Genomic DNA, 20424 nt, shown 5'->3' with positions numbered 1-20424 from the left:
TAGATTGACTTAATCCACAGGTTAATTTATAGCTTAGAAATGCGATTCAATCTGCATTTAAGAAATCTAAATAGCCTTTAGCCAGAACACTATCAGTCGCCACACCCACTCGATGTCTACATCTCAAAGTTTTAGAAGTCTACACTTAAAGTAAACATGAGCTCCATGTGATGCAAATGCTTAGGGACTTTTAACAAAGGTGACGTACTTTGTATTCCACTGGTTTATTCCAGTTAGATCTAGTGTTTTTAAATTTTAATTTGATTCTACAAAGCAGGCCAAACCTCAGTGGTTAATCCTACATAAGGCCCCAGAACTGACAATTGAGTAGAGAGATACTTCACCCATGGCACAGACCCAGATGGCTCGGCACCAGATTTCACCATAACCGAAAAAGGATGCAGCAACACTCCTACAAGGCTCAGACTGCACTGAATAAAGAAAGCACGCTGAGGGGGCAAGTCTTTTTCACACCAGGCAGCTAAGCTATGGAACACCACGCCCATCAAGCTTCGCCTAGAAACAAATAAAATTCGCTTCAGAAAGGCACTAAAGACCTGGCTTTACATCACGGCCTAGACACCCAGTAGTAACCAAACCCTCTTCGCAGGGCCAAGACCCCTCGGCATTAGTGCGCTTAATAAATACTTCAGTCTGTCAGTCAGTCAGTCTGAATGATTCCAGGGGAATGTTTGTCCCTGAACAAACACAGGGCCATATTACCAAGGTGAAGTATCGCCGCTTTTTTGGCGAATTGTGCCGAGAAAGCGGCGATACTTCTAGCAACCTATTAACAAGGGCAAGCTAACGCCTGCCTCTAACCCACTTTGCATATCAGCGAGAAACATCGCTAATAACATGCAAAGTGGGCGTTCCCACGTCCAACCACATGTAAAATGTGGTTGGAGGTGGTAGCACCCTATTACCAAAGCAGGCGTTGGGAGAAGGAGACCTGCGATAAACTCGTTTATCGTAGATCTCCCAACGCCTGCTCTGATCAGGTGTTAGGCATTGATAACATGGGGGTGTGGATCATAAAGCTGAATCCACCCCCACATATTATCAAGGCACACATTAGAGCATGACAACAACGCTTGTTTTCACGCGCTAATGTTCCCTATCGACGGATTTAATATCGCCTACGTGTTGATAATGACGCGCTAACACAGCTATAAAATCCGGCGATAGGGAAATGTGCGATGTGCATTTTTTAAAGCACATCTTGGTAATATGGCCCACAATGTCTTTGCCCCTAAACAGATGATAAGCTATTCCAGATAAACAAAACACCTTGTTGTCCGAGGTATTAGCCACACCTCTTTATCTGCTAGAACTACTATAGTGCCTAGAGATAGCACAGTTAGGGTGTATGGGCTACAAATTTTAATTGATAATTATTTTACAGTTTTTTCCTATTGTTTTCACTGCTCAAGAAATACTTAGTATCTTCTCTGATGTTACTGTGCAATATTATGTGCACTAGAGTCAAGAGTTTTAAAATAACTATTTTAAAATAAATATGTCAAAATGCAAATTGGGTTCCTAGTAATGCTAGAGTGTGCAACTCGTTTCTGAGAGCTTGTTTGGATTACCACTGTGTGCATGAACCCTTTAAGGAACTATTAGTAACCCAAAAAGCATTAACACCACAAAGGCAGGAATGCTCAGTGGGTCGTGTTGGACTACAGCAACACTGAATTCCCTGCTCAGCAATGGCAAACTGTACTACACCTTCATTATCTTTGTTATGCCCAGTCTGTAAAGTTTACAACACCTTCATTATTGTTGTTATGCCCAGTCTATAAAGTTTACAGCACCTTCATTATCTTTGCTATGCCCATTCTGTAAAGTTTACAACACCTTCATTATCTTTGTTATGCCCAGTCCGTAAAGTTTACAACACCTTCATTATTGTTGTTATGCCCAGTCTGTAAACTTTACAACACCTTCATTATCTTTGCTATACCCAGTCTGTAAAGTTTACAACACCTTCGTTATTGTTGTTATGCCCAGTCTGTAAAGTTTACAACACCTTCATTTTCTTTGCTATGCCCAGTCTGTAAACTCTACAACACCTTCATTATCTTTGCTATGCCCAGTCTATAAACTTTACAACTCCTTCATTATCTTTGCTATGCCCAGCCTGTAAAGTTTACAACACCTTCATTATCTTTGCTATGCCCAGTCTGTAAACTTTACAACACCTTCATTATCTTTGTTATGCGCAGTCTGTAAAGTTTACAACACCTTCATTATATTTGCTATGCCCAGTCTGTACACTTTACAACACCTTCATTATCTTTGCTATGCCCAGTGTGTAAACTTTACAACACCTTCATTATCTTTGCTATGCCCAGTCTGTAAACTTTACAACACCTTCATAAACTTTGCTATGCCCAGTCTGTAAACTTTACAACACCTTCATTATCTTTGTTATGCCCAGTCTGTAAACTTTACAACACCATAAACTTTATAATAAAACTGAAGGCCGCTTTTTTTGCCTGTGTTGCTTATTGCTGCCCGAGATACACTTGGATTATGCCGGCTTGTAGACAGATCGGCATGCGGAACTATGTGGCAGCCATAAAACTCTTAAGATCTGACCCCAGACCTCTTTATACTTGCTCTGTTACCAAATTTCTCGGAAGGATGTGAATTATAAGGAGATAAACTATGTGAAACTAAATGTAAAGATAATAGATTAAGGGCTCCATCTGTCACATTCAAGGGAGGCACTATCCCCTTCTAAGTGTAACACTGTCTCTATTTTAATAGACAGGCATGTTTGCCTTTTAAACATGATTTTGAGTTTTGGCTATGAATTATTATACATAATATTATTGTTAAGAGGCTTTCTTTCCCCGTATCCTACACGTTCTTGTACAGTTTGCACATAGCACTTTTTAATATTCTCAAGGATGTATTACTATGTTCAACAGGTAATTGAATAGCATTGTGTTTACTTTGAATATTCATACAACTGTACCATTGGAACATGTCTGAACAAAGACAACACTTCAACAAGATACTTTGCATTGCACTCTGGATGATCCTATTGTATGTTCGAAAAGCAAATGATATTGTTACAAGTGTCTTGCTGGGTCTCTGTTTTATGCTATCTTACTATATGTACATTTTATCTAATTGACTTTGTGTGCACAACCTTTATGTTATGTTTTGCCGAAATAAAGTTTATTTATGGTATACTTGGCATAATCTAGACCCATGTCTTTAGGAACAGTAGTCCTTTCCATTTTTATGTTACATGTTTCTTTTGGGGTAGCTTGAAAACGCTGCTTTCTTCAAAGTGCAGTTAACAATGGGCACTCACTGGAGTTAGAATGTTTAGGTTTTGTTTACCTTTCTGCTGTGCATTTATGAGATTCTTTGGCTACAGCATTTACCACATAATATGGATTTATCACATTGCTACACAATTTGCCACATATTTTTCTGATTTCACAAAATATTTATTTCTAACTCAAATGGATGAAAAGAGTACTGCCAGAGAATGTTCATCATAAATTGCATAATTTTGATAACCTTGCTGCATAATTTTGTACTCCAAAATGGGAGGAAGCCTGTGCTTGGCTGCTGGCAGGAGATGGGCAGCCGGGATTGGCCGGCTGGTTGAGCACAGGGCCCGGTCGAATAAGAAGTCTTTGGGTCCACAATGCATAAGTAGCACAATAGCTGTGCAAACCCTAACTCACATATCAAATGCAATGCTTATGGCCTCGCAGTATTTATACTAGTATATAACAACACATACTCAAACCACTAAATAATACTACATTCATAGTCATAATCTTAAAAGTAAAGTGATATGTATTCTCATCTGCAAGAACACTTCTGATATTTGTAATTGCATCTAAGATGAAGTAATCAGCATTGCATTTGATGTGGGGTTTGTGGTTCACATGGGTGTTGTGAGAGTTATGGATTGTGAGCCTTTCCCTTTCTCTTATATAAAAACATTTGACATCATTTTATTTATTTCGCCTTGCTCATGTCGCCATATTGATAACTCAGCCCTTCTGTGATAACCAACTTTTTTTGTGTATGTACATACTCTTATGTGTGTTCTGTGTGCGTCTCTGTGCGCATGTGCTCAAGTGGAGGCTTACAAAAGATGTCTGTATGTGTGGCTCTGAATATGACTTAATACGGAAAACAATCATTACAGCACAGTCATTACCACGCACTACCTTTACAAGGCAGCTGATACAACGCAACTGCCTTTACATCACATGCCAATACAACAGATGTCACTACCATGCATACCATTACAGCGCATGCCATTACAATGCATTATAAGGTAAGTAATGGCGATTTTTTAGTTTTGGCGTGGGTATGGGTTTTGGGGTAGATGGGAATAGTATTTTTACCCCTACACTATCCAATACTTACCCTACTGTTGCACTCACTGGAGTGGGAATAGTAATTGTTACCCCTACACTATCCAACACCAACCCCACTGTTGCCTCAAAAGTATTATGCGTTGTAATGGTATGCGTTGTAATGGTATGCATTGTAATGGTATGTGTTGTAATGGTAGTTTCTAAAAATGCGTTGTAATGGCATGGGTTGTAAAATCATGCATTGTAATGGTACGTTGTAATTGTTTACGTTGTAACGTCATATATTCCTTAATATTTCCATTCTTATGTACATGTGTTTGAGAGAGTGGTGCATATCTGTGTTTCTGTTTGAGTTCCTGATTGTGTCTCGAGGCTTACTTGAGTCTGTGTCCCAGTCAAAGATGCTGTGCAAATTCTATTTGGTTTGAAGTTGTAGTGTCATTTATACTTTTTATTGCAAATGCTCTTGTATTTTATAGACATAGAGGGTTCATCAGGATCATCCATTCTAAATTCAAAAGTTCTGTCATAGAACATGCCCCATATGATGATGGCAATGATGCCACCTTCGACGTCAGATGCACTGCACAGGGATGTCGCCAGTTAAGATTAAAGCAGGGACGTAAATTGTGATGTCAAGAATATTGTTTTGAATGTTGTCACTTATGATGTCTTGTGTAATGTCATTCATAGCACAAGGGGAAGGTTTATTTTATGGTTTTGATTGCTAACTGCAACTGATGATTTCAATGGGCCTGATTTACAGTTGTAGCCTTTTACTTTACTATACGTTGAATACTTTTCGGTATTCACAAACTATGGGGCCGATTAGGATTGCGGTTTTTCCGCATCCTCCGGGCCGGCGGAAGTGTCCGCCGGCCCAGAGGATGCCGAAAAACCGCTGCGGAGCCTTCAAAGACCCCCCGCCAGATTAGGATGGCTGCGGGTTCAGGAAGACCGTCCGCAGCTTTTCCGCCATGGTCGTCTTCTGACCGCGGCGGAAAAGCTCTAACATGGCTGGCGGTGTCTATCAGACACCGCCAGGCATATTAGGATGTTGGTGGTCCTATGCCTTTCCACGGCGGCATTTCCGCCGTGGAAAGGCATACGGTCTTTTCTTTGGGGGCCCGTTGCGGGACCCCAGGGGTGATGGGGGGATGGGGGGTGCACATGGGGGGTACCTATGGTACACCCCTGCCTTTGCGTGCACGAAGCGGCAGGCACCGCGCGGTGCCTGCCGCTTTGTGCATGCAAATGCACTGCTTTCATTTTTAACATTGCAGCGGGTGCTGCTTCAAGCAGCACCCGCCACAATGTTAAAAATACAGGATGTGACCGCCAGGGTGGCGGTGGCTAATTTGCACGGAGGGACCGCCGCTGCCCCTGCGGACGGTCCCTCCTACTCTGGGGTGGCGGACGGACGCAGGTCCGTCCGCCATCCTAATCGACCCCTTAATTCGGAGTTTTATGAGTCTGCACTCCTTAACCTCTTCCATGCTCATGACGGCTCCCGGCCGTCATGAGTCACGGTGGGCGTGTGCTGATGACGGCCACGAGCTGTCATGACCACGCCTGCGATTTGCATCTTCAGCACTGCGGCGGAATTCGCGCCACAGCGATGAGGTTACACTTATGTGTGCTCAATTCTCCACACCCAGGGAATCCACAATCAGGCTGGAGAACTCCTCACACGTAAGTATGGGAAGTGCAGATTTGTAAAATGCCACTCGTAGTTTTAGAATTGCATTCTGTAGTATGTTTTGTAGTACCACAACATGAACAATAGAGTTCAATTTGCGAATCAGTCATAATGATTTTATACTTGTAAGCCACAACCATAACTCAATTTCTAAATCTGTTTTTTTTCTAGGCAAATAAAAAAAAGCTTAATCCTTAGAAATGTATGTGTGTGTGTGGTGATGCAAGAATTTGCTTCATAAGTGTGGTGCGCTTACAGTTACTCTGTTGTACTTTCCTGGCCATATTAATATTTTGAAGAAAAGTGCAAGGACAGGTAAATATAGGAGACAGGGAAAGTGGTGTTGTAATTTTTACAGAAAGCATCTCCCAATAAAGTGTCAATAAACAAAATCTAAAAAATACAGTCAAAAGAAACAGGGAACAACAGTAAAGAGACAGGCGGGGTAAGGCTGTGGACCATGTACAGTATGTTGGCGGACCTCCCCCGGTGATCCCTGTGCTCAGGTTTACCTCGTACATGTTTCACCATTTATTACAACTATCTTACACCTGATAAACTTCTTTTGAGAAATTGATGGAATAATTCTTTTGTATATTCATATACACTAAATACTAAGGGCCCGAGTCACAGAACTAACTTAGAACAAAACCCTAATCTTACTACCATTTTGGTATTCACAGAAGACCCTTACTCATTTTGGTATTCACAGAAGACACTTACTCATTTCGGTATTCACAGAAGTTAGGACTCCTAACTTTAGGACTCCTAAATGCCTTCTGTGAATACCGAATTCCTAAAAATTAGATTTTTCTCAGTTTAGAGTTAGTAAAGTTAGGACTCTTAACTTTAGGACTCTTAAATGCATTCTGTGAATACCGAAAGTCCTAAAAATTAGATTTTTCTCAGTTTAGGAGTAGTAAAGTTAGGACTCTTAACTTTAGGACTCCTAAATGCCTTCTGTGAATACCGAAAGTCTTAAAAATTGGATTTTTCTCAGTTCAGGAGTCCTAAAGTTAGGACTTCTAACTTTAGGACTCCTAAACTGAGAAAAATCCTAACTTTAAGACTTTCGGTATTCACATAAGGCATTTCTACTTCACAACAACATACTTGGGCACCGTCCAGGGACCACCTACTGAATCGTCAAAGCAGCGTATCAAGGTCCTCTTAAGGGCTGCACTTGCAGGACAACAGAGCACACATTTACAGAGCACAATCACATGTAGTAAGCATTAAACTCGCAACTTTGTAAAACTATGACACAAAAATAGAAGAACCTCCCAAAATTGAAATAGTCAAAAACAGAAACTTTTCACATAAATCGTCTGAAAAGTAACTTGAGCTCTCATTGGGGTTTTTGCAGGTTGAGCGACCTGCTGTAATTTGCAGGTAGAATACATCTACGCCTGAAAATATTCAATAATTATAGAAATCTGAAATATCACCACGTGCAGTCTTTTTTTTCTCTGATAAATGAAGACAATTCCGATTCAGTGAGCAATTTGAACTTTGAGGGCAGGAGCTAAATATTAAGTATCCGATAATTGCAAGTGTGTGGAGCAATGTTGGAGCAGAGCTTTTAAATTTATTCAGAAATAAATTGATTTATTTCTCTATCTCCCTGTGAGGAATAGATAGTCTTAGGGAAGGAAATCGGATTAACACAATGAGTAATAACTGAAAACTATTTCACAGAAATTGAAGGCAGTACTTAGTTTGAATTGGAAATGGGCTGCTTTTGAAGAAATAATATTTTTCTAGGTCTGGACGAGCGAAGTTTTGACATTGAACAAAAATGAGGATCCTAATAGAGGGGCTTTGGAATTTGAATTTAAAAACATTTATACAGCGCACTTTTACCCAGCGGTTTCATGGCGCTATTAGGTTGCAATGGACGGCAGCAGTTGGAAGGGGTTTTAGACAGGGTAGGCTTGCGCAAATAAGAGGGTTTTAAGTTCCCTCCGGAACTGGGTATAGGAGGGCATAGTGCGAAGGCCAACAGGAAGAGAGTTCCAGAATGCTGGAGCCAGGACAGCGAACCTCGCTCCACCTGCCTTTTGTTTTTTTAAACGGGGGGTGACTAGGAGGGCCAAGTGGGAAGAGCGTAATTCTCTGCCTGGAAGGTAAGGCACAATGGCAGAGCAAAGAAATTCAGGGGCGGTACCTGACCTGGCCTGAAAGGTGAGGCAACCGAGCTTGAAAAGGGCACGCTCTCGCACCGGCAGCCAGTGTAAAGCTTTGAGTAGTGGGCTGGCCCGATGGTATTTAGGGAGGCCATGAATCAGGCGGGCGGCCTGATTCTGCACCAGCTGCAGACGGTGGATCGCGTAAGCTGGGGCCCCATTGTATATAGCGTTGCCATAGTCAATACGAGACAGTACCATGGCCATGACAATGATTTTCAAGGCCGGGAGGGAGAAAAAGCGGGAGACTTTCCTGATTGTTCTTAGGGAGAAAAAACAAGAAGAAACAACCGAACCAATGTGTGAATGGATAGAAAGTTGTGAATCCAAGAAGATCCCTAGGGTTTTAACTTTGGAAACGGGAAGTGGAGGGACACCGAGTGAGGGGGGCCAAAAAGAAGGGGACCATGGACTGCAACCACCTCCGGTCAGGACCAACTCGGTCTTGTCCGGATTGAGTTTGAGGTGGTTGCAGTTCATCCAGTCTTGGATGAATGTCATGACTGACTGGACATTCTGAGCAGATGAAGGGGAATGGGAGAGGTTAAAAATTAGCTGGAGGTCATCAGCATAATTGAACACTGTGACCTCCAGCTGCTGTAACATAAAAGTGAGGGGGTAGATGTATAAATTAAACAAAAGGGGGGAAAGTGACGATCCCTGAGGGACCCCGCACTCCACCTTGCGGGAGGCCGCGGCGAAGCCGGCCAGATGGACCGCTTGAGTTCTCCCCACCAGGAAGGACTCAAGCCATGAGAGGGCCAAGCCCTCTATGCCCGCCGCCCTGACACGGCTGAGAAGGATGGAGTGGTCCACCGTGTCAAAAGCGGCGGATAGATCTAAGAGTATCAGGGCTTGAGGTATGTTGGTATCAATACCCTCCCGCAGCTTGTCCATCACCGAGATTACCACCTTCTCTGTGGAGTGCAGGGGCCTGAAGCCAGCTTGGCAGGAGGAGAGGCAATGGTTTGCCTCTACGTGAGTACTCAGGGTGGTCGTGATGTGAGTCTCAAGGACTTTAGCTAAGTAGGGCAGAAGGGAGATAGGACGGTAGTTGGAAGGGGAAGATGAATCGGCGCCGGGTTTTTTTAGGATTGGGACGACAACCGCTGATTTATGTAGGCTGGGAACGGTGCCGTTAGTGAGTGAATCATTGAGAAGGGTCAAAGGCGGGATAGGGCAGTTTGAATAAATTTCTCTAAGAATGTGAGCTGGGGCGAAATCCAGGGAAGATCCTGATTTAACTCGGTCCAACAACGGAGAGAGAGTATTAGTGGTCAACAGGGGAAAGAAAGACAGTTTGGAAGCCGTGAGGGGAGGGGAGGGGTTTGTAAATGCAGGGGAAGGACGGGGAATGTTAAGTTTGATTTTTGCAACTTTGTCGATAAAGAACTCATTGAGTGAGTTGCAGAGGGACTGGGAAGGGGGAATTGATGCTGTGGATCTACCGGATGATGCGAGTTCATGGACAGTCGAGAAGATTTCTTTAGAGTGAGACTCGGCTGCCATTACTCTGCTCGTGTAGAACTCAGTTTTAGCATCCAGAATGCCCTTTTTGTAAGTTTGTAGCACGGACAGGTAAGCAGCCTTTAGCTCAGGGCTATAAGTTCTACGCCAAGCTCGCTCGGCCCTCCGTGCGGCCAGTTTCTTAGCTTTTAAGTCCGAGGTGAACCAACGGTTGGCTGCATGGGCTCGCCTGACTGTGAGTCGCCTTAAAGGGGCAAACTCGTCGCCTGCCAAAGTCAACCAGTTGTCGATGGTGGCTCACTCCTGTCCCACATCCGGTTGTGCGGTTCATGGGGGTATATGAACAACCCTTATTTCCACTAGAGCGTCACTTTTTATGATGCTCCGGTGGCATAGCACCATTTCCCATAAGGAAACATTGTTTACAACGCAACTTTTACAACGCACTACCATTAGGACGCAACTTTTAAAACGCAAGTCATTACAACGAATTGCACTGGAGGGCGCTCTAGGATAGGGAATAGATTTAATTTACTATCCAACACCTTCCCTACTATCCACAGGGACTGGAGTTGGAATAGTAAATTAAACTATTCACTATCCAGTGCCCCCCAACTCAAGTTGTGGTAACGACTTGCTTTGTAAAACCTGCGTCGTAATGGCATGCGTTGTAAAAGCATGCGTTGTAATGACATACATCCTTTCCCATATTTACATGGCGTTGCTAAGCCACCTAACGTGGCATAACGCCACCTTGTAAATATGCCCCTTTCTACTGCAGCCCTCTGCAGCAAAGGGGTGAGCAATGGGTGTTGCTGTGGGCTTTCCACCACAACACCCATTGCTTTTTTACTGTGTCCCAGATTTACAAGGCTAAGGCAGTGCCAAAAACAGCCCCATTCTAACGCCATGGATTACCAGGCATTAGAATGGTGATTGTTTTTTACTCTTCCCATGTGTACTGCATTCTGCATCACACATGGAAAGAGCACATCTCTCTTCCTGCACATAAACAATCGCTCCTGCAGTACAGGTACCTTTGCAACATGGCAGCAGTGTGCCTGCACTGGCTCTATTCAGCTTTTTTTGCACCAGCACTAGAGGAAACACAAGGGTATCCTGTAATCTTGAGAATGCAGCGCCTCTGTGTCAGAGCATGGCACTGCTGAAGTATGCCCCATGGTTTATAGAAAGTGTTGTGAAAATTTGAACTAACCCAGAGTAATATTTGTCTTCAACAGCCTTCAGCCCTCTTTATTGGTGACATGGGTGCTTGGGTCTGCCAATTGTGAGCTTCCTTTACAGTTAATGGACTGTCAGGAGTTCTTACATTGTGAAGGAAGACAATTGTTATTTGTTTATGTTCACAGCAGAGAATGACAACTGTCCCACATGCTGTCTAAAGGCCCATCCCAGCAGCAAACCATCTCAGCAGCAGGAACGATTGCTGATCCGCTTGAATGCAACCATCATTGTGAGTGGCAAAATACAGCCACACTGTCGGAGAATTTATACACAGCAGTCTGTAGTGAGCAAGGAGAGAGCCTGGTGTGACTGACCGGGCCTAGAGGTGAATGACTGACTCATTGTTTTGACTGCAAAGGAGGGGATGCATGCAGCTGAGGATTAGGAGGGGATATTCAAATTGATAAGTTGGTTATGAGGAGATATTTAAAAGGGTGACCTCACAACTCTGAGCTTTGGCCCCTGCTTGCATGGGCCAGGCACAGGGTGAAATTCCTGCAGGACTGCCCAGAAGGGCATTTCTAGGGGACATTGTAAGAAATGGGGCATGACCATCAGGTACCCAAGAGCTGGTTGTGACTGCACTCAGCTGGCTACGTTACTGGTGGGCACAATACCCAGAATATCCAAGGGGCTGCACTGTAGCAGATGAAATCCTGGAGATGGAGAGGATTCTACATCAAAAACAAATTCCCTTTGGGATTTCTCAATGGCATACCACAATGTAACCATTGTGATATGCCATTGAGAAATCCCAGGGGGAATTTGTTTTTGACGTAGTGTCATTTTGGTGTCCTGTCCCTTTGGTGAGGAGGACCCCTCTCTTCATTTTTGAGATAAAGAGGATTCTCCAGAAAGATTTACTTAATGGTACCCTGCATTTTCTTCAGTGTCTTGTATATATTTGTATAGCGAGACCCTTTTGATCGAAAAAGGACTCCGAAGGAATGACGTTAGCATTGGGGTGTGACTAGGTGTGGTTAAATAAAGTTGGTGACGTATTGTGAATTATTTAGCAGTGGCACTCTGAAGAATAAAGACGTTCACTACAGAGCTCCGTGTGTGGCATGGTCATATGCATGTTAAAGGGCTAGGGAGGATACAGCTGGTAATGAGTCAGGGAATCTGCACACTGATGATCCAAGATTGCTCTCCCAGAGAGTTTGCCGAGATCCATCAAACTGCTTGTGTCGGGCACATATACTCGATTTGAAGTGATTATCGAAGGTTGGCGTATGTGGACTTAAGGCAGCACTCCAGCCAGTGCAAGATTTCAGAAGAAATTAGATTAAATTTAAATGAAAATTGTATTTATAAAGCACAGTAATGCCCAGAGGCATCTAGGCGCTGCCTATACTGAAGGAAAGTGAGGGGGATAACCTCTGCAATAAGAACAGATATCAATGTCTAGTGAATGAAAAGCCATGTTTTAAGTGCTTTCATAAAGGAGAGCAGGCTTGTCAGGTCTGAAGGAGAGAAGGTGATGGCCCAACAGACAGTTCAGTCACTGTCAGCTCATAACCTACGGGTAAGTCTGAAAGAAGAGGTACTGTGCCATGACACAAAATAGAACTTTCAAGTGTACAAAACGAGGATCGCAGAAGGTGGTGAGAGCTAGGTGGCAAGAAAGACAGTGAATATCAGGTACGATGCACAAGGTTGAGAGCAATATTAAACATTTACAAGATATGAACCCAACACTTACTGACAAAGATGTGGTCTCAAAGACACTAGTGCAAGCACGCGGCTGGGGCCTGGAGATGTTATTATTGGAGCGGGTCCTAGCAAGCAGCAGACAGCTCCAGAGCAAGCCCTGCTCTCAACAGCAGGGAGTTCCACAGGTCATTACAATGCCACTGCCTTCCTGAAAACAACACTTCCATTTGACACAAACATTTTTTTAATATTGGCGCCAGATGGACTGCCTGGATTGAGAAGTTTGATGATTTCAGTGTCAGACTAGAAGAAACAGATAATAAGAAGGTCCTCATATACTTAAAGAACCTTGCAGGTGATGGAGAGATGGTAGCAATAAGGAACATTCCACAAGCTGATGAAATCTCTTACCACAGTTTAACCCGTTCTGTGCTCCCGTCGGCCGTTGGCCGATGGGAGCACTACCTGGCAGGTGCTGCGAACGACTGTTGGCCGGCGCAGCCCCGCCCGTTTCTTCGAACGTTCCGCACTGGTGCAGAACGTTCGAAGCAGTTATAGAGTTAAAGAGGCTCTCGAGGTCAAGTTCAATCCACTGGCGAGCGTCAACTATGAAAAGTACATCTTCAACCAAGAGAGACAGCAACCTGGGAAAATGATGGATGAATTTGCTGAAAGACTTCAGACTCTCATCAAGCATTGCAAGTTCAATTACTTCACCGATGAAGAAGGCATATGTCACCAATTAATCAATGCGTGCCTGTCTGACTCATTAAGATTATGTATGGTGTGTGAGACACTCGGTCTAAAGAGAGTTATCATGGCTGCAAGAGCAGAAGAACATGCTGATCGATAGGCAGTGAATATGGAAGGTGTGGTAGCCCCTAATGAATCAGAATTGAACATGAAAAGTAATGAGAGCACAAGGTCAAAGGCCATAAAGTGATGTCTCCAAGAAAAAGAAATAGAGTTTCTGATGGGGATTCTCCTTTCTGCAAGAAGAAAAATGCCCCACCATTGGACAATTATGCAAAGGCTGAGGGAAAGAAAACCATTTCATAGTGGTGTGCAGACCGAAAGAGAATCCAACTATGTCAAGTTGAGAAAGATAAAATGGATGCCAGAAAGTTCCAGAAACACTTGGGCCATGCCCATAAGCCAAACTGTGACATCAAGTGAGGAAAGTGGAAACTGGCCAAAGGCAATCGACATCCAAGTAATCCTATATGGTCTCTTCTTTGTCAGTGTCGAGTGACAGTGAAGACATAACTGTGTGGTGATGTTGTCTACTAGTAAACAATGTGCACATTTAGGTTTGGCCTCATGCAGAAAAGAGCCCGAATCCAAGAGAGGTCGCCATGTGAACAACCAAACTTCTTTGCACAGTGCTATCAGATCACACTCAAAGTGAACGGTTGTCCTATACCTTTTATCAATGACAGTGGTGCAGCGATAAACATCATCACAAAGGGTCTCTAACGCCCTGTCTTATGCCTTCAAAATACAAAGGTATATACATGGGCATCTTAAACGCCATTACAGAGTTAAGGATCATTTACAGCAAACATGCAGCACAAGAATACAAAGGTACAAGCGCCAATTCATGTTCTTCAAGGCACTTCGTCGAAGGCATGTTCACTCAGTTTCAACATTGCTGCTGACATGGGTCTGATTTCTATCAATTACAATGTACATGGACATGCAGACATATTAGAACATTGGAATGTTGGGAGCTCCATTGAAAACAATGGAGTGCTCTGGGCTTCTAATGGCTGGTATAAGCCCAGCTCCAACATTCCAATGTTTCTTTGTTCACAGCTCTGGCTGTGAACAAAGGCTTCAGGGAACCTGAGGGGATTCCAAATCCCCTCGCGCTCCCAAAAGGCTTTATTTTTTTGTTAGAACATTCTGTCCTCTAGTGACAGAATGTTCTAATAGCCTTATAGCCCTTCGTAGATGGGCTATACCGCTATTAAAGTCCCTCTCCCTTGTTAAAGGCCCTCGCCTTCGGCTCGGGCCTTTAACGCTGGAGAGGGCCTTTAATAGCCGGTATAGCCCTCTACGGCGGGCTATAAGGCTATAGTAGATCAATTCCTGTCCTTATTTCATGGACTAGTAAAGCTTAAAACCATGAAGGTGCAGCTTCACATTAATGAAGACATTCGTCCTGTTGTTCAACAACATTGTCGAATTACTTTTCACTTTGAGGAAGGTGTTAAAAACGAACTGGAAATGCTGATAAAGCATGACATTATTGAACGCTCTACTTGTCCGGCGCCACAGGTCTCACCCATAGTGGTAGTGCTAAAGGAGGACTCTAAGGTACTGTATGCAACTTTGTTGATATGTGCCAGGCTAACAAGGCAATCGAGCAAGAATGACAACCAGGTCCACACATTGCAAATATGATTACACTGCTGAATGGTGCCAAAGTCTTTTCCCACTTTGATCTGAACAAAGGCAATCATCAACTCAAACTGGAAGAAAATTGCAGGTACATTACAACCTTTTTGCACATGTATGTTTGTTCAGATATAAATGATTAGGCTTTGGGATCTTGTCATGTGCCGAACTCTTTCAGGATGTCATTCACCACATTATACAGTCTGTTATACATGCCTTTAATCACAGTGATGATATACTGGTGTTTCAGGCCAATTTAAAGGAACATGACAAAGTCATGAAACAAGTCTGTCATGTACTTGCTGATGCAGATTTCCGATTAAATGCAGAAAGGTGTGAGTTTTACAAAACGATGCTCACATTTTTAGGACATGCTTTCTCTCAAGGGTGAATGACATCAGACAAGGCTAAAGTACAAGCTTTGTCATCCACTAGTCCCCCACAGGATGTGACCATGATGTGGACCATGCTGTGGTCCTTCCTTGACATGCCAGTTACTGTTCAAGGTGCATTCGTGATTTTGCCATGGTCAGTGCACCATTGAAAGACTTGACAAAACAAAAAGCTGTGTTCAGGTGGTCATATGAATGTGATCACAGCTTCAAGAAAATCAAATGTGCAATTGAGAATGCTGCTGAGATGGCCTATTTTAATCCAAAATTGCATACTAAAAATTGTGGCCGATGCAAGCCCGGTAGAATCAGATGCAATTCTGGCTTTGTACAATGTTCATGAAAATGCACAAAGGCACATTGTGGCTTATGCGAGTAGGAATCTGTCACAAACTTAACATGCTTATTCACAACCTGAAAAAGAAAGCCTAGCTGTGATGTGGGCTTGTGAACACTTCCATGTGTTTCTATACGGAAAACATTTCACCCGTGTCACTCAATACCAGGCATTGCTCACCATTTTTGGGAACCAAAAGCTAAGATGCCCCCTTGAATTGAGAGGTGGGGGTTGATACTGCAAGAGTATCATTAGACTATTGTGCACCTGCCCAGAAATATCAAAACCCCACTGACTACTTCTCATGAGTGCCTTTGCAGTGTCATGATACAGTGTCTAAAGTGGCTGAAACCTATGTGAACTTCATAGTCGAATCCAGCATGCCTACCGCGCTATAAGTAGAACAAGTTCTGACTGTGACAAACACAGATCAAGATATGATTTTTCTCAAAGACATTACTTCACAACAATCCTAGAGGAAACATACTCAACCTCCAATGGATGACTTTGAATATCAAAAGTTCACAAGTGTTAGAGAAGAACTTTTTGTTACTCAAGAAGGCATTATACTACGAGGTGAGAGCATTGTCATTCCTGAGAGCATTGTCATTCCTGAGAGCATTGTCATTCCTGACAACAAGTTATTAACTTGGTTGACGAGGGGCATCATAGCATTGTTGCAACTAAGAGAGCTCTTTGAGATCAAGTGTAGTTTCCCCGCCTTGATGAAAGAGTCAACATGGAACTAAAGGCCTGTCACTTTTGTAACTGTCTGTCTCCCAAAACAACTCAGCAGCTATTCACCATGTCTGATCTTCTGAAACACCCTTGGTAGCGAATTGCAGTTGATTTCTTCAGACCCCTCAATAATGGCCATCATCTCTTATCAATAATTGATGGATACTCAAGATTTCCCATTGTGGAAGCCATGCCATCCACTACACATGATAAAGTCATTTGGATATTGAATGATGCTTGTTCCATCCATCCTTAAGCATGACAATGGCCCACAGTTGAGAACTCAGAGATTTTCTCGCAAACATGAATGTCAAACATTAGAAAAGCATCCCTCTCTGGCCCCAGGTGAATGGAGTTGTTGAATGTTTCATGGGCACCCTAAAGAGAGTGGTTCAGCACACTGTGCTGGGAAGAAGTGACCTCCGATATGCTATGTGTTCAACCATTTGTGCATACAGGTCTCTGCCACAGGTGTTCCCCATTCTACCACAGGTGAAATTCCTGCCACCTTGATGTTAGAGAGAGCCATTGGAATGAAACTGCCACAATAGACTCAGACAAGGTCAACTGATGCTGACCAGATACGTGAAACAGTACAAATTCAAGATGAAAATTGATCAAGCAGATGCGAAATCTGACGGTCCGTTTGATGCAGACTCACTGCGGGTCATGATGAGCAGAGAACTTATGGTGACAGCTCAATGACCCAGAAAGTCCATTACCAGAGACTCATCCCACTTCAAGCTCCTGCCTAGATGTTCATCATCAGCTCCAGATATTCAAATTAGATCCATCCACCTAAAAGTCCGGAGTCTCTAACTTATACACCTGCCTCTTCATCGCCTGGACCCAGTGCAGGCACCTCTCCTACGCCTCTCCAACCTCACATGATGGGATCTGGAATGCCAACTTGAGCACCGCGATGACTCATTGTGGAGCTATGAATGCACATATATGAAATTTGTATTCTTTACTTACCAAAAGGGGAGATGTAAGGGTAGATTGCTCCCTAATTTACTTCCAGTGCAAAAACACAAACTGATTTGTGTTACTTAGCGCCAAAGGGGCATTACATGGGTGGTACATGAGCATTCTCATGCAACCACCTATGCCTTTTGATGCAAAACCATATCTACAAACAATAGTAGACAGGGTTTAGCACCAAAAGATAACGCAATTTGAAAGGAAGCATTAAAAGAAGAAATATTTGTATTTCTCCTTTCTTTTCTGACTTGCATGAATGATGCACTGTGCAGCACACACACAAAGTAGAAAAAGTTTTAAAGCGTGTCTATGCATAGTATTTTGTACTGGAAGGGTACCCTTTCAGTCCAAAACTTACGGTAGAATCAATTATACACCCTAGCACTATGGTGCTAATGTGTGTGCCTGGTGCAAGGCAGCCTAAATCTGCTCCGGCACTACGGAAAGGGGAGGAAAGAGCCATATCTCTGTAGAAATGACACTCTCCTTTACCATTACCATAAGAATCCTTGGCTGTTTGTGTGTTCGTCTATCCTTCCTGTCACCGGGGCTTACCTGCTTTCTGATCTACGGCCGGGCTTGGCTCCGCCCCCAACCTCCAGGGACGAACGGCCGGGCTTGGCTCCGCCGGTCTGACAAAAACTGCACTACCCAGGATTCCTGGCTACACCACGCTGACGCCACCACCGAGCGCGCCAGGAGGCGCTTAAAGCTGCGTCAGGGCCGTCGTCCCGCGAGGACGCGCGCGGGACGCGCCGGACGAAGCCCGGACAAAGGGTGGACAGTCTGAGACAGTCCGTGACTGGCCGTAATTGGCTTTGGCCAGGACCTCTGCTCGTTTCAATGAGGCTGTATGTGTCACTTATTAAGTAAGACCTACCGTTGACAAAGTATTCTTTTATATACTATAGATTTTTCTATTTTGAAAGTGTGGCTTTGGTTCGAGGGTGTTACTTTGATATATAACATTTAAACATCGCCTGCCAAAATGTCTAAATTAAGGTCTTCATCTGTGCCTAATACTATAGACAACTATTTAGTACAGGTTGTGAGCAAAATTAACAGCAGAAGGCGTATATCATTGGGGTTGAGCTCACCACCGGCTACTTCTACGCAAAATTTATCTCAAGATCCTGTAGTTTTTGAAGTACCGGCACAAATACATAATTGCGATGTCTCACCTTCTGAGTCATGTCTCAATATGGATCCTGATTCTGACTTAATTTTACCTTTGGCTGCTGATTTAGATGATGTCCGAGGTGACCAGTTAAATTTGACAGAAGTCATTTCACCTCCCCCCGTAACTGTGCCTGTAACTAGAGCCACAAGGGCATGTAGGAAGGGCCAGAGTAAACGGGGTGGGCTGCGTTCCAGTAGGAAAAGAATTGTATCTCTACTGAAAGACGTTGTCATATCTAAAGTGAACGGAGAACAAGCAGAGAAGGAGATATTAAGTGATGATATCATCAACAAGTTAGCTAGTATGATTGACTTAAAGATCAATTCAATAATCAATCTATCAATCAATCAAGCCATTTGTATAGCGCACTACTCACCCGGGAGGGTCTCAAGGCGCTTGGGAGGGGGGGGTATGCTACTGCTCGAACAGCCAGGTCTTGAGTTGTTTCCTGAAGGCGAGATGGTCCTGGGTCAGCCGAAGGTGGATGTGGAGGGAGTTCCAAGTCTTGGCAGCCAGGTAAGAGAAGGATCTTCCTCCGGCGGTGGCTCTTCGGATGCGTGGTACGGCTGCGAGGGCGAGGCTGGTGGACCGTAGCTGGCGGGTGGGCGTGTAGAAGGTCAGGTGGTCGTTGAGGTACTTGGGGCCCAGGTCGTGGAGAGACTTGTGTGCGTGGGTGAGGAGCCGGAACGTGATCCTCTTGTCGACGGGGAGCCAGTGCAGGTTCCTCAGGTGGCTGGAGATGTGGCTGCGTCGGGGGACATCCAGGATGAGTCGGGCGGAGGCGTTCTGGATGCGCTGGAGTCTTTTCTGTAGCTTGGCTGTGGTTCCGGCGTAGAGGGCGTTTCCGTAGTCCAGACGGCTGGTGACGAGTGCCTGGGTGACAGTCTTCCTGGTCTCGGTCGGGATCCAGCGGAAGATCTTGCGAAGCATACGCAGGGTGTTGAAGCACGATGAGGAGACGGCGTTGACTTGTCTGGTCATCGAGAGGGAGGGGTCCAGGATGAAGCCCAGGTTGCGTGCGTGGTCGGTTGGATTGGGTGCGGTGCCCAGGGCTGGGGGCCACCAGGAGTCATCCCAGGCGGAGGGCGAAGATCCCAGGATGAGGACTTCCGTCTTGTCCGAGTTCAGTTTCAGGCGGCTGTCCTTCATCCACTCGGCGACGTCTTTCATCCCTTCGTGTAGGCAGGTTCTGGCGGTGTCGGGGTCTCTGGTGAGGGAGAGGATCAGCTGGGTGTCATCGGCGTAAGAGATGATGTTGAGGTTGTGCTGGCGTGCGATTGCTGCGAGAGGTTTCATGTTGATGTTGAAGAGGGTGGGGCTTAGTGAAGATCCTTGCGGGACGCCGCAGATGACTTCGGTGGCCTTGGAGCGAAACGGGGGGAGGCGGACTCTTTGTGTTCTTCCTTCGAGGAACGAGATGATCCACTCCAGTGCCTTCTCTTGGATACCGATGTTGCTGAGGCGCTGGACTAGGGTGCGGTGGCAGACCGTGTCGAACGCAGCGGAGAGGTTCAGGAGGATGAGGGCCACTGTTTCCCCCTTGTCGAGCAGGGTCCGGATGTCGTCGGAGGCTGCGATGAGGGCGGTCTCGGTGCTGTGGTTGGCTCTGAAGCCGGACTGCGAGGGGTCGAGGGATCCGTTCGTCTCGAGGAAGGCGGTCAGCTGTCTGTTGACGATCTTCTCGATGACTTTAGCAGGAAAAGGGAGGAGCGAGATGGGGCGGAAGTTTTTGAGATCGGTGGGGTCCGCTGTAGGTTTCTTCAGGAGGGCGCTGATCTC

The sequence above is a fragment of the Lissotriton helveticus genome, chromosome 11, assembly GCF_964261635.1.
Source record: "Lissotriton helveticus chromosome 11, aLisHel1.1, whole genome shotgun sequence".
In the NCBI taxonomy this organism is placed as follows: Eukaryota; Metazoa; Chordata; class Amphibia; order Caudata; family Salamandridae; genus Lissotriton; species Lissotriton helveticus.
Note: the sequence above shows the minus strand (reverse complement) of the source record.